This window comes from Canis aureus, chromosome 15 (assembly GCF_053574225.1).
Source record: "Canis aureus isolate CA01 chromosome 15, VMU_Caureus_v.1.0, whole genome shotgun sequence".
In the NCBI taxonomy this organism is placed as follows: domain Eukaryota; kingdom Metazoa; phylum Chordata; class Mammalia; order Carnivora; family Canidae; genus Canis; species Canis aureus.
This window is the reverse complement of record NC_135625.1, coordinates 66,732,775-66,754,353: the sequence shown is the minus strand read 5'-3', so window position 1 is coordinate 66,754,353 and position 21,579 is coordinate 66,732,775. Positions and strand designations below refer to the sequence as shown.

General features: G+C 43.4%; 2 long non-coding RNA genes across 2 annotated transcripts in view; both read left to right on the top strand.

Moving 5' to 3' along the window:
- The window catches only part of LOC144285064 (uncharacterized), a 78,206-nt gene that overhangs the window by 34,098 nt on the left and 22,529 nt on the right, over positions 1–21,579 (top strand). The window lies entirely within an intron of this gene.
- Positions 1–21,579, top strand: part of LOC144285065 (uncharacterized) — a 28,590-nt gene that overhangs the window by 5,296 nt on the left and 1,715 nt on the right. The window lies entirely within an intron of this gene.

Sequence of the window (21,579 nt, the reverse complement as noted above, 5' to 3'; positions counted from 1 at the left end):
CTTCGATGGCACGAGAGCCACCCGATGCTTCCCAGGGGCTGCTTCGGACATACTCAGGAATCCCCACCCATTTCTGGCCACCGCGAGCCACAAACCTGCCCCCACATGACTGACAAGTCAGCTCCCGCCTACTCAAGCCGTTTGAAGGGGGCCGTTTCTGGAGGAACCATCGCCTAGAAAGGAGTCCTCCTCAGCCCCCAGGACAGCCCCGGAGGGAAGGTCCCAGGAAACCTGCCAGCTGACAGCCCACAGAGCAGCGGGCACGCGGCCTGCGGGCCTGGGGTTGCTCAGGCCCCACGGGCAGAGCAGAGGCAGGAGGAAAGACCGCGGGTGTGTCTCCCGAGGGGACCCGGTTGGCTCCCCGAAAGGACCAGGCCCCACAGAGGATGTGGGAGGACAGTTCCTGCTGCGTCTGTGGCCTATTCGGGAAGGTGTCCCCACATCCGGCAGCGCCGACCAAGAGCCCCAGTCTGGTCTCCCCGATGGGGCTGAGCAGCCGGCGGACGCACACACACCAAGCGAGAGCGCAAGCATGGGTGTGCAAGAGAGATGAAGGCGAGGGCCCCCCGTGCCCCCCTCGGCAGCAGCCGGCCTATAACCCGCTCCCCAGGCCCAGCACGAGGAAAGGAAGCAGAGCGCACGCAGCAGCAGCAGCAGGAGAGCGGGTGGCCAGCGTCTCGCTCGCCCCACGCTGCTCCCGACAGTGTGGAGACACAGGGCCGGGCGCCGCGGGATCACCCTTCTTTTTAAAACGATTTTTTTTATTGGAGTTCAGTTTGCCGTCATGTAGCATAACACCCAGTGCTCATCCCACCAAGTGCCCCCCTCAGTTCCAATCACCCAGTCACCCCAACCCCCCACCCACTTCCCCTTCCACTACCCCTTGTTCTTTTCCCAGAGTTAGGTGTCTCTCATGTTTTGTCACCCTCACCGATATTTTCACTCATTTTCCCTCCTTTCCCTTTATTCCCTGTCTCTAATTTTTATATTCCCCAAATGAATGAGACCATATAATGTTTGGCCTTCTCACATTGACTTATTTCACTCAACATAATACCCTCTAGGTCCCTCCACGTCGAAGAAAATAGGGGGTATTTGTCATTTCTATTGGCTGAGTAATACTCCATTACATAGGTAGAACACATTTTTATGCATTCATCTGTCGATGGGCACCGAGGCTCCTTCCACAGGGTGGCTTTTGTGGACATTGCCGCTATAATCATCGAGGTGTAGGTGTCCCGGCGTTTCACTGCATCCGTATCTTTGGGGTAAATCCCCAGCAGTGGGATTGCTGGCTCGCCCCGCAGCTCTATTTTGAACTCTTTGAGGAAGCTCCACAGAGTTTTCCAGAGTGGCTGCACCAGTTCACATTCCCACCAACAGTGCATGAGGGTCCCCCTTTCTTCACATCATCTCCAACATTTGTTGTTTCCTGTCTTCTTAATGTTCACCATTCTCACTGGTGTGAGGTGGTATCTAATTGTGGTTTTGAGTTGTGTTTCCCTGATGGCCAGTGATGCGGAGCATTGTCTCATCTGCTTGGTGGCCATGTCTATGTCTTCCTCTGTGACATTTCTGTTCATGTGTTTTGCCCATTTCACGATTGGATTGTTGGTTTCTTTGCTGTAGAGTTGAATGAGTTCTCTAGAGATCTTAGACACTGGCCCTTTATCTGACGGGTCATTTACAAATATCTTCTCCCATTCTGTGGGTTGTCTTTTACTTTTGTTGAGCATTTCTTTTGCTGTACGGAAGCTCCTCATCTTGATGAAGTCCCAGTGATTCGTTTTTGCTTTTGTTTCTCCGGCCTTCATGGATGTATCTTGCAAGAAGTTGCTGTGGCCAAGTTCAAGAAGGGTGTTCCTGTGTTCTCCTCTAGGATTTTGATGGACTCTTGTCTCACATTTAGATCTTTCATCCATTTTTTGTTTCTCTTTGTTTACGGTGGTGTGAGAGAATGGTCCAGTTTCATTCCTCTGCGTGTGGCTGTCCAATGTTCCCAGCAGCATTTATTGAAGAGACTGTCTTTGTTCCAGTGGATGGTGTTTCTTGCTTTCTCGAATATTAGTTGACCATAGAGTTGAGGGTCCACTTCTGGATTCTCTGTTCTGTTCCGTTGATCTATGTGTCTGTTTTTGTGCCAGTACCACACTGTCTTGATGAGCACAGCTTTGTAGCACAACTTGACATCCAGCATTGTGATGCCCCGGCTCTGGTTTTCTTTTTTCATATTCCCCTGCTACTTGGGGTCTTTTCTGATTCCACACTAATCTTCAGATGATTTGTTCCAACTCTCTGAAGAAAGTCCATGGTATTTCGATAGGGATTGCCTTCCATGTGTAAATTGCCCTGGGTCATGTTGACATTTTCCCAATATATGAATTCTTCCAATCCAGGAGCACGGAATAGTTTTCCATCTCTCTGTGTCTTCCTCAGTTTCTTTCAGACGTGTTCTGTAGTTTTTCAGGTAGGGATCCTTTACCTCTCTGGTTAGGTGTATTCCTAGGTATCTCATGCTTTTGGGTGCAATTGTCAATGGGACTGACTCCTTAATTTCTCTTTCTTCAGTCTCATTGTTAGTGTATAGAAATGCCACTGATTTCTGGGCATTGATTTGGTATCCTGCCACGCTGCCGAATTTCCCGTATGAGTTCTAGCACTCTTGGGGTGAAGTCTTTTGGTTTTCTAGGTACAGTATCATGTCATCTGCGAAGAGGGAGAGTTTGACCTCTTCTTTGACAATTTGAATGCCTTTTATTTCTTTTTGCTGCCTGATTGCTGAAGCTAGGACTTGTAGTAGTATGTTGAGTAGCCATGTTGGGAGTGTATGTCCCTGTCGTGTTCCTGATCTTAGGGGAGAGGCTCCCAGTGTTTCCCCATCGGGAATGATATTTGCTATGGGCTTTTCGTAGATAGATGGCTTTGAAGATGCTGAGGAATGTTCCGTCTATCACTACAGTCTCAAGAGTTTTGATCAGGAATGGATGCTGTATTTTGTCAAATGCTTTCTCTGCATCTATTGAGAGGATCATCTGGTTCTTGTTTTTTCTCTTGTTGATGTGATCCATCCCATTGACTGCTTTACGAGTGTTGAACCAGCCTTGCATCCCGGGGATCAATCCCACTTGGTCATGGCGAGTAATCTTCTTTATGTACTGTTGGATCCTGTTGGCTCGTATCTTATTGAGAATGTTTGCATCCGTGTTCATCGGGGATATCGGTCTATAATTCTCCTTTTTGGTGGGGTCTTTGGTTCTGCAATTAAGGTGATGCTGGCCTCATAGAACGAGTTTGGAAGTATGTATGAATGGACCTAAAGTACCACGATGTATAATTTAAAAGCATCAGAGTCAATTTTGTACAAGGTTAACTTATCCTTTATTACAAATAAAATTCATGAAGCAATTATGAAAAACACAAAATACAGAAACAGCACAACGAAAGGGGAGGGGAAGGCTTCAATTGTGCTGCAGCCATCACGAGCTGCTGCTCCATCTGGCCCAGGCAGGGGCAGGGCCATGGGGGCAAGTTAGGGGAGGAGGAGAATCCAGACTCCTGTAGCAGTAGAAGTCTAGGGGGGAGCCCAGGGGAGCACAGGCTGGCTTCTGGGACCCGGGGCCCTTCCTGCTGCATCGGGGCCCTGGGTGTCGGGTGGCCCCAGCCCCTGCACTCACCTTGAACCCTTGCAGGCCTCCGTTAGCTGTGCTGGGCTGCTTCCTGATCACCACCGGGGTGTGGGGGATGTCCTCTTCCTCCCGCCTCCGCCGCCACCCATTGTCCCATATGGAGCTCTGTAAAGACAGTGTATGCCAGCCAAGCAGGAGGCCTCAGCGCCCGGTCTGGCCCCTTCGGCCGGGCCGCACACCCAGCTGACTCCATTGCAGACACGCCACAGCACAGCCGGCACACACCTCCCCCAAGGAGAGCAAAGGGATGCTGCTGCAGGGCCTTGGGTTAACTCTGGGGCAGGTAAGAGGCGCCTCGGGAATCCTGTTTCCACCCTGCCCACCGTGACATCAGGGTGACCCTGAAGGGATCACCGGGGAACCTGCTGCCCTGCAAGGTCCTCCAGCCTGGATGCGACCTGCCCACACATCCCTGGTTCCCTGAAGAGGAGGGGATGGATGGGGCTGCCCAGGATGGCTGGCACAGGTGGCCTGGCCTGGCCTGGCCTGCTCTGTATTACCCTACGGCGCCTCCTGAAAAACTCCCTGAGGCGTTGGGTTTGACGGTGGCACCAACGTCTCCAGCATTCGAAGCAGCCGCATCCCTGGGGTTCCTGGCGTTGCTCGAAACTGGGAAAGCCGGAAGGGAACATCTTTCAGTAGCAGAAGTCTCCTGAAAGTGAGCCTGAGGTGGGGCTGCACTAGAATGTGGGGGCCCGGGTGCAGGGGATCCAATTTCTGTTGGCCTCTGTTGTGAAAGAAGTGACCTCACGGCCTGGGCCCCCCTCCCTGAGTCCACTCCTGGAGGAAGCTTCAGGAGCAGCGCTCGGGGCTGCCGACGGCTCCCTCAGGCACAAAGATACAGGACCACACAAAAACTTGTACATAAGTGATCTTGATCCACAGTATTCAAATGTTTATGATTCCGAATGATTTATTTGGTCAAAATATAGGACCAAACCACATAAATGCTTGCACATAGATGATATTCATTTACAATAACAGAAAACTGTAAATAATCCAAATGTCTATCAGGAAGCAAAGGGCTAAAATGTTGTGTTATGTTTATACAATGGAATAATTTGCAGCTGTAAACAGGAATGAGCTGCTGATGCACGCAACCACACAAACGAATGTCAGAAATAGGAAAATAATGAAAAATGAAAAAAAGAAAGAATGGAAAATAAAAACCTGTTACAGAAGAGTAAATGCTCTAGAATTCCCATTTATATGAATCTCTAGAAAGATAAAGATATAGTGACAGGAAACAGCAACGATTGCCTTCCCCTGGGGCTGAAGTGAGAATATGATTTGGAAAAGACTGAGAAAACATGATCGGAATAATGTAAAGATCCTACATCTTTTTTTTTTCCTTTTATTATTTTTTATAAATTTATTTTTTATTGGTGTTCAATTTGTCAACATGTAGAATAACACCCAGCGCTCATTCCATCAAGTGCCCACCTCAGTGCCCGTCACCCAGTCACCCCCGCCCTCCTCCCTTTCTACCACCCCTAGTTCGTTTCCCAGAGTTAGGAGTCTCTCATATTCTGTCTCCCTTTCTGATATTTCCCACTCATTTTTTCTCCTTTCCCTTTTATTCCCTTTCACTATTTTTTATATTCCCCAAATGAAATAGACCATATAATGTTTGTCCTTCTCCGATTGACTTATTTCACTCAGTATCATACCCTCCTTCGACAGTTCCATCCACGTCGAAGCAAATGATGGGTATTTGTCGTTTCTTTGATCGTTGTAGTAGTTCCCAGGTGTATAAATTTGTTAAAACTCACCAAAATTTACCCTAGGTGAAATTCAGTACATTTTCTTGTATGTAAATGACATCTCAGTAGAGTTGATTTAGAAACAATAGAATGCACAAAAATGTCAGGATTTAAGACTGATAAAATAGTAAATTGTCTTGAATGAAAATGAGACCCAGCGGCCCAGATTGATTGGTAGCAACGGAGAAAAAAAGGATTGTGATTTATTGAGTACCTACTAGGTATAAGGCATTCTGCTAAGCACTAGAATGTGCTATTTTATTTTATGTTTTTAAATTAACCCAGAGCGTAGTAGTATTAATCCACTTTACAGGTGAAGAAACTAATACTGAGGGAGTTTATGTTCCTAGACAGCGTGCCTGTTCTCACACCCAGTTAAGTGGTCACGCCAGGCCCCAACTCCAGCCGCGTGGGACTCTAAACTACTCCTATTTTTCTGCCATCTTCGTTATATTTCCTAAAGAACAGGAATAGAACAGTCAAGAAGAACAAAAAAGATCTTAGAAGGATATTATATTTAAAAATAACTGTACAATTGAGAAACTAAGATCACATTCCACATAATTTTGGTATTGCTTAAGGATTGCTAAGAGTTTGGAATCCCTTGCTAATAAACATCTGCTCTCTGTCTCAGCTCACGCCAGCAGATGAGACATACACAGCACAAAGAAGTGTTGTAGTACAAACTCCAGACCTCAGAGTTCCAAAAGGAAAGTGATCTCCCTCAGAGCCCATTAAAACTGCCCGCACTTGAGCGGCATGCCTGCAGCGGGGTGGTTTCCACGCCTCAGATGCTCCTAGGTCTTCAGGGCCACAATCTGAACCACAGGCAGCAGGAATTCAAGTTGGCTCTCTCCAGTAGCTCTACCCCCATTGATTGATTGTTTTTGTTTTTGTTTTTTTTTAATTTTTATTTATTCATGGTAGGCACACAGTGAGAGAGAGAGAGGCAGAGACACAGGCAGAGGGAGAAGCAGGCTCCATGCACCGGGAGCCTGACGTGGGATTCGATCCCGGATCTCCAGGGTCGCGCCCTGGGCCAAAGGCAGGCGCCAAACCACTGCGCCATCCAGGGATCCCTACCCCCATTGATTCAGTGGTGGCTGCCTTGAGGTCATGAACTGACTAAACCCAAAGGCCTGAATTCCTTTTAACCCTGAACCCCCCCCCAACTTCCTGAAATTCCTTTAGGTCAGTGAATTATCTAGAACCAGGATTGACCTTTAGAGTTGTTTGGAACACACCTGAATCTACAATTAAGCACAACCTTGCTATTTTTTCCTCTAGTTTCTAATAGAATATGGCTGCACAGTATTTTATTACTATTCAGAAGACTATAGATATAGATATAGATGTATCTATCTTGTTCTTCTCGTTCTATTACTCGACTCCAGATAATTTCAAAATTACCTCGCTGATGAAATAACTTTAGAATTAGAATATTGTGTGTCATAACTGTAGGTATTGTTAATTTGGTTTTAACCAAAAGAATTTTGACTTCTCTTACTGGACAATTACTTGTTTATTGACGATAGTAAAACATGAGGTCTTTATGGGATTTTTTTTTTTTAATTTCTATGAGGAAAAATCATTACCCCTTCAGAAAATTTCTGGTTAGGTTTCCAGTTAAAAAAAAAGAAAAAAACCACCCATTTTAAAACAGATTCATTATATTCAGACCCAGAATGGGCTATGAAGAAAATTCTTTTCTCAGATCTTTGAACACTGAAGTGCCTCAGGGCTCAGGCCCTGGTCCTTTCTGTTTACAGTCACTCCGGGTCGGTCCGGAGTGGTATCATCTCCTGTCCTGCCTTCCGTGCTGTTTGTAGGTGGACACCTCCCACATTCATCATTCTCCCACTGAATTGTAATATCCAACTACTCATTTAACCTCTTCTCGTTTCTGCAAATAAACATGATCTCACCCAACTCCACCCAAACAATATTCATCTGTAGTCTTCACCCCTATGACTTGATTGCAAGGCTGTCTTCCCAGTTACTCAGCCCCAGACCTCAGAGTTGTCTTTAATTCCTTGCTGTCTTTCAAACTCCCATCCAGTGCATCAGCAAAGAAAACTTTTATCTTGACCTTCAATATAGATCCAAAATCCAGCTGTTTTCTATTATCTCCACTGCTAGATCCTAATTCAAGTGACCATCTCTTGCCTGAATTCTTCAGAAGTCTTTTGTGGGGTTTTCTTGCCTTTCCCTATGCCCCGCTGTAAGATTCTACAGAGAGCAGCCATTTCGATCCACTTAAAGCAAAAGTAAGATCCTATAACTCTTCTGAAACCATTTGAAGGCTCACCCAGCCCAGTCAGTATAAAAGCCAAAGTGAGGATGGTGGTCAAAAGGCCTATGTGATCTGTCTGCCCTTCCTGGTCTCTTTTAGCACAACCTCTATGTCTGCCTTCCTGACCATCTGCGTCTTCCTTTACTGTTTCTCAGAAACCCATACAAGTTCCCACCCGTAGACTCATTCTAGCTCGTTCCCTTGCCTAGAAAATTCTTTGTCTAGAATTTCTCTTAGAAAGCCTTCTCTTGCTTCAAGTCTGTTCCCAGAAGTAACCTGTTCATGAAGACCTACATTGATCATTTATTCAAACAGTAAATCCCATCTCCGTGGCACACCTCATTTCCGTTGTCCTGCTCCATTTTTTCATTGCTACACGTCTCTTTCTAAAACGCAATATGATGCTTTGTATTTGTTGCTAATTACTGGCTTCCCACTCTAGGAGCTTCACCAGAGCAGGAACTTTTGTATCTTTCCGTCTCTGCTCTACCCAACGAGGTGAAGACAGTGCTTTACATAAGATAATAGCTTATTGAATAATTGAACAAAGTATGAGATGTGGGTGGTATGGCCATAGACTTTCAGAATAAAAATCAAAGTCCAAAGGTTATGATCAGGGTCCTACATATTCTGGCCCCGGAACGCTCTCTAAACTGCACCTCAATGGAGTCCATTCAAGTCATGCTCCTCCTTCATGGGCCCTCTGAGACCCAGTTATCTCTGCTGCAGGACAGTTATCTCACTTTGTAACTCTCTGTAATTCATTCATGTGATTTTTTTTCTTTCAAGATTTGATTTGAACTCAAGTTAATTACCAATTAGTGTAGTATTAGTTTCATGGGTAGAATTTAGTGATTTGTCACTTGCATAGAACACCCAGAGTGTTCATTACATGACGTGCCCTTCTTAATGCCCATCACTCATTTACCCCACCCCCCTCCGCACCTCCCCTGAGCAACTCTCAGTTTGTTCCCCAGAGTTAAGAGTCTCTTGCAGTGTGCCTCCCTGTCTGATTTCTTGATCAATGTCTGTCTCTGCACCGTAAGCTTCAGGAGACTGGGTTCCTTGTTTGGTTTTGTTAATAATCATTTTCCCTGTACCAACCATATTTCTGGCTCAATAAAAATGTGAATGAATCATGGATGGATGGATGGATGGATGGATGGATGAATAAACAAAAGTAATGAGTAAGTTTTTTATCCTTCAGATTCAAAGAATAGTATTAAATCAAAGTATAGTTTGAGGAGGGTGACTGGGTCCAATTGAGGCCATTCAGACACGTGTCTCTGATGCTATAACTTAAGGATAGATTTTTTTTTTCTTGATAGAAAAAGCGATTTATTGATACAGATATTGACATCACATAAGTGATTTTTGTTGTGCCCAAGATTTCATATCCGAGAAACCACCAAGGAGCTGACACCGAAGCAAACACATGAGGGTTTATTTAGAAGCTCGAGCTTGTGTCTAAGTATACTCGACACAGGGGAGCAGGGACTTGGACCCCGAGGTGGGTTCCAGCTTAGTTTTATGGGCTGGTCTAGGGGACCTCCAGAAGGGCTGGAGGAATTTTTCAAGTTCTGTTTACATTCTGATATGGGGCTTTCAAGGGCATTGAGCTCTGTTCTCGTTCTAATATGGGCTTTTCTAGGGAGTTAAGCTGTAAGCTGCTTTTTTTCCTGTAACTGAAGTAATGTCAAGTTCAGCTCTTATTCCCAGGGCCTGGGATGGCCGTACTTGTGCTAACACTGAACTTAACGTGGAATGGCCTTATTTTCTCCGCCTCCACAGTTTTCTGTAAGGATTACAACTTAAAGCAATTTTAGGAGCTAACAGAAAATTCTAGGTAGGCTACTTCTATGTAGGGCTGCAACTACTATGAGACCCATGTCTATAGATCAGAATAGCTGGCCGTCAGGAAGAAAAGCTAGTCATTAGTGGGCAAGACCCAGGGAAAACCAGTCCATGGAACTGAAATTAAAATAACATAAACTGTCTGACTCTGCTGGGAGCTGAGGTAGAGTCAATTATTTGCTTATCGATTTTTTTTTAAGAATAGATTTTAAAACCAGTAGAAAAGAATGAAATACATACCTGTCAGTCAATCCTCCGAAAGTATTTTGTTCACAACCAAAATGTTAATAGGTGCTGAGCAACTGTCAATTTAGAATATAATCTCTAACATGTTTTAAGTGTATTAACATAAAACATTGCAATGTTTTAACATGTGTTAAACATTAAATGTGAGGTTTTGATGGTCACTTGGGTGATTCTCTATGACTCTCAATTGAGTCATTGAAAAATATCACTATGTAAAGACACTTTGATTTAACTGTCCCACCTGGAATATGGGGGTGGGGGTCAAGATTTCCTGAAAAGGATTCTAGGAGGTTGTTTCCAAAGCAGGGCTCATTATTTCAGAGGATAACATGTAAAAGGAAATAATAAGTTGTAGTTATATAAATGACGGATGTCCCCTTCTAGCTGCATTGGTACAATTCCTTTCAGAAGTAGGATTTTTTCAGGTGAATAACCTCAGCTCATGTTAAGAGAAGTTTGTATTGTGACCTAAAGGTAAATTCAACCTGAAAAAAATGTAGTGTCCCGAGTTTGGTTTCCTCCAAGTGCCCTATCCTGGAAATCTCACCAACTTTTCTCAACTGTTTATGAATTCTTATCATTACAAGGGGGGAAAAAGTTGACATTTGTAACACTTGCCACTCTTGGTGGCTTGAGAAAAGTGCAAAAACAGTTGAACTCCTTCCCAGTTAACTGAAAATGTCAAGAGATGGTTCAAAAAATGAGGAGGAGGAGGAGGAGGAGAAGAAAAGAGGAAGAGGGTACTTCATGTATTTCACACAGTGGGGATTCAAGGAAAGAATTCTGGGTTGAGTGTAACTGACATGTTGTATAGTAAAGATGTCTCTTAGCAGTGGAAACTTAATAGATTTAGTGAAATGGTAATACCTTCCAGAGCCTAGATTGCTTACTGAGGCAGAACTACATAAAGTGATGTCGGAGGGAGGGATTTATCTAAAAACTAGCTTTGTCCTGGGTCACTGAGTTTCTGCATGATCTTGCAAAAAACAAGGGGAAAAGTGATTTTGTATAACTATAAACTTTCTGACCCGTGATGAAGTATAGAGAAGGCATAAAAATGAGAGATGAAAATCGAAGGGAATCAAAAAATCACCGGGATGAAGTCACTTTTGCTGGGAACTATGAAAGGAAGCACACACACTTCCAGTGTGCTTCCTGCCGTTTTGTTCATAAACAGCAGAACCACTTTAAGAAAAATGTGTTTGTCTCTGTTACCTTCCTGCGGCCTCTCTGTACTTTCTGCATCCCATCTCTGTCCATATCGCTGAGAACTGGGATGATGCTCCCTTGGACCAATGGATGGTGAGTAGGGAAGAAAGCTCAGAGGTGACATAGTCCCTCTGCTCTATAACTGCCATCTGTGTGTCAGAAACAGCATGGTTTGGGATTTTTCGCTACCGGAAGGTGACAAGCTAGCCTGTTCCTGTTTCACAGATGCCAGCAGAAGACACAAGACTTCTGGGTCAGTGACCTAAGACTTGGTTACCCATGGCAGAAGCATCCAGAGCTTCAGGTCGGTTCATGTTGGTTCTCATGCCTACCTCATTCCACAGGAACATTGCAAAGACCTCAGCATGCAGCCTGTACACTCATGAGTGTGTTCCCAGAGAGGAAAACTGAGTTTTAGAGCAAGAGCAGACAGGCTGGCTCTGTGTCTAGGAGGAAACGTCTCCTCATCCCTCAAAGTTGCTCAGGACAAATACAATCCTGAGGGGTGGCCCCAGATAGAGGGTGGTCAGGACTTTGCATTTCTTGTAGGTACAAGGAGTACATTTAGGGACACCTGTGGCCAATGGCAGGTTACCTCTCCCCATGCTCGGACAAAGACCCACTCCTGCCACTCATATGGCTCAGCTACTCTTCAGGTTACACACCTCAGGCCCTAAATCCATAGGGCCTGGGTGTAAACCCCAGTTTTACCAGTTATTAGCTTCAAACAAGTTATTTAACCACTTTGTGCCTTGGTTTCCCTTCAATGATTAGGACAATAATGAAACCACTTGCTAGGATTAAATGACTTAACACAAGTATTGCACTTAGAACAGGTCGTAGTCCGCAGTAAGTAGTACTTCTGTCTCATCATGTGTTTCGCTTCTAACTTACTAGTTACCCTTTGGATAATTTCATAATTTTTCATTCTAATTCCTCAACTAGGATTTCATGAGAAAATTAAGCCCTCATGCCCCCACACCTGCATCATAAGCAATGACTTAACTTCTCCCCTATGCTTCTAGGATGTTAGCTATCGACACTCCTCAAAGAATTGAGAAAATGATGACCTGAATTAGGTTCCATGGTCTATCCTTCAGATTGGAATCCCAGGGTTAAAATTTAATTTTTGAGGTCCCTGGGTAGCTCAGTGGGTTGAGCAACCGACTCTTGGTTTCTGCTTGGGTCACAATTTTGGGGTCCTGGGATCAAGCCCCAAATCAGGCTCTGAGCTCAGTGGGACATCTGCTTGAGGTTCTTTCCTCCTCCCTCTCCCCCTCCTCCTCCTGCTCATGCTCTCTATCTCTTTTTCTGTCTCTCTAAAACATAAATAAATCTTTTGAGATAGAAAACCTTCTTTTTTTTTTTTTTTTTTTTTTTTGCCCTTAATGGACAGACCTCACTGTAGGCTACCATATATCTCCCTGGCCAGTCCGTAGGGACCACAGCTCTTCTAGTCAGTGGCGCTCCTTTGATCAGGGAACAATCTAGTGCTGTTGGCCTCTGCAGCCTGTCCCATTCATCACTGTGTGGCTGGGCCTACTACCACTAAGTCTGACACCAGTCGATACAGCAAAATGATTTTTTTAATCACTCAGTGAAGGGTGTAGCCAGGACCATCATCGACAGCTTATCCCCCTTCCCCGACTCTATCTTTTTCTTGAATTTGAATCCTAGTATAAATGACTTTAAGGGGCAGTTCTTTTATCTCTTCTACTTAGTTCTGTAAGAAGTAAACTGGAAGATGCGGTACATCATCTGCAGCTAAATACGCTTCCCAAGACCGTGTCTTTTAGAATACGCTCAGCTAACTTTTGCAACTAGGCTAACAGAAGATAGTTTATACATACCCAGGAGATTTTGGAAAATATGCTCCAGGCACATTGCTTTCTGGTGATAAAGATTAGAAAATCTAGGAAAACAAGAGTGTTTGACAGATCCTAGACGGTTTCCCTCCAAAATCCTATATCTCACATAGACTGTCAGGAAATCCTGGATCATGTTCAGCGCAAATCTGGAGGTTCTGACATGAGACCCATATGCTTCAACTATCAGGCTGGCAGAAGACAGAATGCCATTCCATTGCACAGGTTTTGGCACTTGACAAATTATTGGTCCTGGGAGCTATCCCACTTCCATCTGAGATTGGCCACAGGCTGTCTGGAAATAAAAGTAGTTCCCCAAAAAAGATCTTTTAAGATATTTGGACTCAGATAAATTCCAGTTGAGACCCCAGAATTCTTACCATATTAATTTCATTTTGAAAAAATTTTTTTTATTTATAAATTTATATTTTATGGTGTTCAATTTGCCAACATATAGCATAACACCCAGTGCTCATCCGGTCAACTGCCCCCCTCAGTGCCCATCACCCAGTCACCCCCACTCCTCGCCCACCTCCCCTTGCACCACCCCTAGTTCGTTTCCCAGAGTTAGGAGTCTCTCATGTTCTGTCTCCCTCCCTGATATTTCACACTCATTTTTTCTCCTTTCCCCTTTATTCCCTTTCACTATTTTTTATATTCCCCAAATGAATGAGACCATATAATGTTTGTCCTTCTCCGATTGTCTTATTTCACTCAGCAGAATACCCTCCGGTTCCATCCATGTCGAAGCAAATGGTGGGTGTTTGTCGTTTCTAATGGCTGAGGAATATTCCATTGTATACAAGGACCACACACTCCTTATCCATTCGTCTTTCAGTGGGCACCAATGCTCCTTCCACAGTTTGGCTATTGTGGACATTGCTGCTAGAAACATCGGGGTGCAGATGTCCTGGCGTTTCATTGCATCTGAATCTTTGGGGTAAATCCCCAACAGTGCAATTGCTGGGTCATAGGGCAGATCTATTTTTAACTCTTTGAGGAACCTCCACACAGTTTTCCAGAGTGGCTGCACCAGTTCACATTCCCACCAACTGTGTAAGAGGGTTCCCTTTTCTCCGCATCCTCTCCAACATTTGTGGTTTCCTGTCTTGTTAATTTGCCCCATTCTCACTGGTGTGAGGTGGGATCTCATAGTGGTTTTGATTTGTATTTCCCTTATGGCAAGTGATGCAGAGCATTTTCTCATGTGCATGTTGGCCATGTCTATGTCTTCCTCTGAGATTTCTGTTCATGTCTTTTGCCCATTTCATGATTGGATTGTTTGTTTCTTTGGTGTTGAGTTTAATAAGTTCTTTATAGATCTTGGAAACTAGCCCCTTTATCTGATACGTCTTTTGCAAATATCTTCTCCCATTCTGTAGGTTGTCTTTTAGTTTTGTTGACTGTATCCTTTGCTGTGCAAAAGCTTCTTATCTTGATGAAGTCCCAATAGTTCATTTTTGCTTTTGTTTCTCTTGCCTTCATCGATGAATCTTCAAGAAGTTACTGTGGCCACGTTTGAAAAGGGTGTTGCCTGTGTTCTCCTCTGGGATTTTGATGGATTCTTGCCTCACATTTAGATCTTTCATCCATTTTGAGTTTATCTTTGTTTACGGTGTGAGAGAGTAGTCTAGTTTCATTCTTCTGCATGTGGTTGTCCAATGTTCCCAGCACCATTTATTGAAGAGACTATCTTTCTTCCAGTGGATAGTCTTTCCTCCTCTGTTGAATATTAGTTGACCATCGAGTTGAGGGTCCACTTTTGGATTCTCTATTCTGTTCCATTGAACTATGTGTCTCTTTTTGTGCCTGTACGACACTGACTTGGTGAGCACAGCTTTGTTGCGCAACCTGAAATCCGGCATTGTATTGCCCCCAGCTGTCGTTTTCTTTTCTAATATTTCCCTGGCCATTCGTGGTCTTTTCTGATTCCACACAAATCTTAAAATAATTTGTTCCAACTCTCTGAAGAAACTCCTTGGTATTTTGAGAGGGATTCCATTAAACGTGTACATTGCCCTGGGTCACGTTGACATTTTCCCAATATTAATTCTTCGGATCCATGAGCATGGATCTCTTTGTGTCTTCCTCAGTCTCTTTCAGACATGTTCTGTCATTTTTTGGGTAGAGATCCTTTACCTCTTTGGTTAGGTTTATTCCTAGGTAGTGCATGCTTTTGGGTGCCACTGTAAATGGGGTTGACTCCTTAATTTCTCTTTCTTCAGTCTCATCATTAGCGTCTAGAAATGCCACTGATTTCTGGGCATTGCTTTTGTACCCTGCCACACTGCCAAATTGCTGTATGAGTTCTAGCAATCTTGGGGTGGAGTCTTCTGGGTTTTCTATGTAGAGTATCATGTCATCTGCGAAGAGGGAGAGTTTGACTTCTTTGCTGATTTGAATGCCCTTTATTTCTTCTTGTTGTCTGATTGCTGAGGATAGGACTTCTAGTACTATGTTGAATAGCAGTGGTGAGAGTGGACATCCCTGTCTTGTTCCTGATCTTAGGGGAAAGGCTCCCAGTGCTTCCCCATTGAGAATTATATTTGCTGTGGGCTTTTCGTAGATGGCTTTTAAGATGCTGAGGAATGTTCCCCCTATCCCTACACTCTGAAGAGTTTTGATCAGGAATGGATGCTGTATTTTGTCAGAGGCTTTCTCTACATCTCTTGAGAGGATCATATGGTTCTTGTTTTTTCTCTTGCTGATATGATCAATCACATTGATTGTTTTATGAGTGTTGAACCAGCCTTGAATCCCGGGGATAAATCCTACTTGGTCATGGTGAATAATCTTCTTAATGTATTATTGTATCCTATTGGCTAGTACCTTGCTGAGAATTTTTGCGTCTATGTTCATCAGAAATATTGGTCTAAAATTCTCCTTTTTGGTGGGGTCTTTGTCTGATTTTGGAATTAAGGTGATGCTGGCCTGAAAGAACGAGTTTGGAAGTATTCCATCTATCTTTCCAAACAACCATAGTAGAAGAGGTATGATTTCTTTAAACGTTTGATGGCATTCCCCAGGGAAGCCATCTGGCCCTGGACTTTTGTGTCTTGGGAGGTTTTTGATGACTGCTTCAATTTCCTCCCTGGTTACTGGCCTGTTCAGGTTTTCTATTTCTTCCTGTTCCAGTTTTGGTAGTTTGTAGTTTTCCAGAAATGTGTCCATTTCCTGTAGATTGCCCTATTTATTGGCGTATAGCTGCTCATAATATTTTTTTAAAATCATTTGAATCTCCTTCGTGTTGGTAGTGATCTCTCCTTTCTCATTCATGGTTTTATTAATTTGAGCCTTTTCTCTCTTCTTTTTAATAAGGCTGGCTCATGGTTTATCGATCTTCTTAATTCTTTCAAAGAACCAATTCCTGGTTTTGTTGATCTGTTCCACAGTTTTTCTGGTCTCTATTTCATTGAGTTCTGCTCGAATCTTTATTAACTCTCTTCTTCTGCTGGGTGTAGGATCTGTTTGCTGTTTTTTCTCTAGCTCCTTTAGGTGAAAGGTTAGCTTTTGTATTTGAGTTCTCTCCAGTTTTTGGATGGCTGCTTGTATTGTGATGTATTTCCCCCTCAGAACTGCTTTTGCTGTATCCCCAATATTTTGAATGGTTGTATCTTCATTCTCATTAGTTTCCATGAATCCTTTTAATTCTTCCTTAATTTCCTGGTTGACCCTTTCACCTTTTAGCAGGATGGTTCTTAACCTCCACGTGTTTGAAATCCTTCCAAACTTCTTGTTGTGATTTAGTTCTAATTTCAAGGCATTATGGTCTGAGAATATGCAGGGGACGATCCCAATCTTTTGGTATTGGTTACGACCTGATTTGTGACCCAGAATGTGGTCTCTTCTGGAGAAAGTTCCATGTGCACTTGAGAAGAATGTGTATTCAGTTGCATTTGGATGTAAAGTTCTGTAGATATCTGTGAAATCCATCTGGCCCAGTGTATCATTTACAGCCCTTGTTTCTTTGGAGATGTGCTTAGACGACCTATCGACCTGTCGAGTGTAGAAAGTGCTACATTGAAGTCATCAAGTGTAAGTGTATTAGTATCTAAGTATATCTTAACTTTGTTATTAATTGATTAATATATTTGGCAGCTCCCACATTCGGGGCATATATATTGATGATTGTTAAGTCCTCTTCTTGGATAGGTCCTTTAAGTATGATATAGTGTCCCTCTTCCTCACTCACTACAGTCTTTGGGATAAACTTTAGTTTCTCTGATATAAGGATGGCCACCCCTGCTTTCTTTTGAGGACCATTTGAATGGTACATGGTTCTCCAACCTTTTATTTTCAGGCTGTAGGTGTCCTTCTGTCTAAAATGAGTCTCTTGTAGACAGCAAATAGATAGGTCCTGCTTTTTTATCCAGTCCTGCTTTTTTACTCTGTGCCTTTGATGGGGTCATCAAGCCCATTCACGTTCAGAGTTACTATTGAAAGATAGGAGTTCAGTGTCATCATGATACCTATTCAGTCCCTGTTTTTGTGGATTGGACTTCCTCTTAAAGAGAAATTTTGTGAGTCTCCCTTAAAATTTCTTGCAGAGCTGGTTTGGTAGTCACATATTCTTTCAGTTCCTGCCTATCTTGGAAGCTCTTCATCTCTCCTTCTATTCTGAATGAGAGCCTTGCTGGATAAAGTATTCTTGGTTGCATGTTCTTCTCATTTAGGACCCTGAATATATCCTGTCAGCCCTTTCTGGCCTGCCAGGTCTCTATGGAGAGGTCTGCTGTTAATCTAATATTTCTCCCCATAAAAGTTAGAGATTTCTTACCTCTTGCTGCTTTAAGGATCTTCTCTTTATCTTTCGAATTTGCACGCTGCAGTATTAATTGTTGAGGTGTTGACTGATTTTTATTGATTTTAGGGGGCAGATCTATTTTCTGGATCTGAATACCTGTTTCCCTTCCCAGATTAGGAAAGTTTTCAGCTATGATTTGTTCAAATACATATTCTGGACCTCTGTCCCTTTCAGGCCCTCAGGAACCCCAATTAAATGTAGATTTTTCTTCCTCAGACTGTCATTTATTTCCCTTAGTGTATCCTCATGATCTTTTAATTGTTTGTCTCTTTTTCCTCAGTTTCCCTCTTTGTCATCACCTTGTCTTCTATGTCACTCACTCGTTCTTCCACCTCATTAACCCTTGTCGTTAGGACCTCTGGTTTGGATTGCATCTCATTTAATTGATTTTTAATTTCTACCTCATTAGATCGAAATTCTGCAGTCATGAAGTCTCTTGAGTCTTTATGCTTTTTTCTAGAGCCACCAGTAGCTTTACAATAGTGCTTCTGAATTGGCTTTCTGACATTGAATTGTAATCTGGATTTTGTAACTCTGTAGGAGAGAGGACTGTTTCTGATTCTTTCTTTTGAAGTGAGTTTTTCCTTCTAGTCATTTTGCTCAGTACAGAATGGCCAAAAAAAGTTGTATTGGGAAAAGGAGAGAAAGAGAGAAGATAAAGAAGAAAAGAAAAAGGAGAAAAAGGGAAAAAAGAAAGGAAAAAAGAGAAGAAAAGAAAAAAGGGGGGGAAGCAACAGAAATCAAAAAACAAAAAACAAGGGGGAGTATCCTCTGATTGTGTATACTGTAAATCCCTTGACTTCGCCTGGAAATTTCCAGTGCTGCTTGGTCAATAAATTTTTTTTCCACCTGGATGCAGGAGTGTCCTTGCTCTCCTGTGCCTTCCTGGCTTCAGCCTGTCCCGGGAGGAGCCGAGGGACCTCGGGCTGTGTCCCTGGCGCCCTGTGCTCCCAGGCTTGTGCTACTGGAGTCACGCTCCTGGCCCTGCAGCCCCCTCCACACACAGCCTGTGCCGGAGCCACCCCCAAGCTGATCCCAGGGCTGCTCAGCCACCTCCACCTAGAATGCACTGAGTACTGTCAGCTGACCCTCTCCCATGTTTCTGGACAGGATCTTGTGGGGATGCTTTGGAACAGGACTTGACAATGTAGCTTTCTTCTTGGTTCCCGGGGTTCCTTGGTGTGTTGCCTGACCCTCCCTGGAGCCAGAAATAGGACTGAAGCCAACAGCTCCCGAGTGCTCAGTACCTACATTTGGGCTTCTTTCCTCGCTCACTACCTGAGATGCCCAACTGCATGTCAGGTGAGTTAGGAGACTCTTGTGTCCTTGCCCTTCCCCTTGGCTGATGTAGCAGTTCTCTCTGCTTATTATTCTTGGGTTTTTTTACCATCACCCAAATCATCAGCCCCTTTGGTCCTGTATTCTCTCCTGTACTCATATCCCCATCATATTCTGATTGTGCTTCCTTGGCCCAATATCCATATCCTTGCGTGCTTCACCCAACCATCCATTGCATTCCTTAAGAGGTCCAGCTGCATGTCTGGAAAACTTCCTGTTTCCTTAACGGTTTCTTGATTTCCTGTTTCTTGAATCTCCTGGCTTTAACTGTAACCTGGATTTTCCATGAAAATACTGCTTCCTTTGAATATATCTTAAAGAGGGACCGTTCCTCCCAAACTGTACTGTTCTTCGAGGTGGGGATGTAGAGTATTTTCCTTGTTTCTTCTGACTCCTTTAAACCATTATTCCTCTTCCTCATCTGGAAGTCTCTTATTCCATAGAAACTTTGCTACTAACCATTTCCCTGGCACTCCAGATCTAGATATGCTTTTTTTTCTTTTTCTGGAAAAAAACTAGTGATTATCTAAAAGTCTTAGAGTCCATCATCTTTTGTAATTAAAAAATATTTATTTACTTGATAGAGCCAGAGAGAGAGAGAGAGAGAGGAAGGGGAAAGAGAAAGAGAGAGAGAACAAGCTGGGGTAAGGGCAGAGGGAAAAGTAGAAGCAGATTTCCCACTAGTTGTGGAGTCTGATATGGAGCTATATACCAGGACTCCAGGATCATGATCTGGAGCAAAGGCAGATGCTCAATACACTGAGCAACCCAGGGACCCCTTGAGTCCTTTGTCTTGAGTGACGTCAGTATCCTTGTAGATGATCCCATCGGATCCATAGTGTCTATGTAGATTCAATGCTTTGGCTTCTCCTTTGATTTCTTTATCAATAATATCCACCCATCCATTCGACTTCAGCTGCTTGTAGCCTACCTGGTCTTTTCCAGGACCCAAGAATTATCCCACCCATGATATCATGTACACATACATTGCATTTTCTGACTACTACTTCCTGAACTTATACTGTAATCACTGAATTGTTCCTACTTCACTGGACTCTTACTTTATTCTTATTCTGATTCCTGTTATCTTGTTTTCTCTCCTCACCCATTTCAGAATCTATGATTCATAATTTCATTGATTTTCTTACCACTGTCTATGCTCTCTTGACAGATCTTTTTATTCTGCTTTCCTGGGTGGAAAATCCCCAGTATGAGAGATTCCAACAATTTGACTTTCTGATGTTGATGAATGCTGCTGAAAAAAAAAAAATTCATACAACCAGGAAGATACAAAACAATACCCATAATACTCAATACCTGTAAGACTATTCTGGTGATATTTTTTATGAGAGTTAGAGAAATATGCGAGACAACCTTAATGCATGTAAATAAGGATTTAGGCAAATTATGGTGCAGCCAATCCTAGATAATGAAAAGGAAATGTCCAGATGTAAAAAATAAGGTGAGATAATAAGCACTCGAGGTGATGTTAATGGCAGTCTAGGATGGGGTGGTGTGCAGATTATTAAATTTGGCTAGGGGCTTGGGTTTTGCTGCTTATCTGGGACAAAACAACTATCATCACAAAGAATTGGAAAGGTCTCTGACTGGGATCTGAGTTAACAAAAATTTCCCTTGAGATGTTAAAATCCTGTGCCTGGGATGCCTGGGTGGCTCAACACCTGTGCATCTACTTTTGGATCAGGGGTTGATCCTGGGGACCTGGGATTGAGTCCCGCATCGGGCTCCCTGCAAGGAGTCTGCTTCTCCTTCTCCCTGTGTCACTGCCTTCCTCTGTGTCTCTCGTGGGGAAGTAAAATCTTAAAACAAAATCAGAGAAATCCTGTGCCTACTGCTTGCCCCAGTTTTGAGACCAAAATGTGAACTGTGTGATATAGAAATCCACAGCCAAGAATGAAATTGGTTTTAGGTCAGTGTTACCTCTGAGATGTTAGATACAAAATCTATCATGCTGTAGGACCATCACCATGGTCCAGGTCACAAGGAAAGCCCTGCTGAAGATGAGTTCACAATCCAAAATTAGAAAACACACGAGCAGACAATCCATGTGAGGGACGGTCAACAGCTATAAAAAAGGGCATATTTACACAAACACTACACCAACACTTTCATGTAATTATTTTTTTTTTCACTTTCATGTAATTAAAGACATAGAACAAGAAATTGAAATTCTATTAAAAAGTACAAGATACTGCAGAACAGATGCCAAAACAAACAAACAACAAAGCCAACCCCAGAATGAAAAATAGAGTCACTGAAATAAAGAACTCAGTGGGAAGTATGCACTTCAGATGGACACTATGTACTTTGAAATATTTTCTATATTGAGTCATGAGAGACACAGAGAGAGACAGGGAGAGACAGAGGCAGGGGGAGAAGCAGGCTCCATGCGGGGAGCCTGATGTGGGGTTCGACCCTGGGACTCCAGGATCACGCCCTGGGCCGAAGGCAGGTGCTAAACCGCTGGGCCACGCAGGGATTCCCAAGATGAAGGACTTGA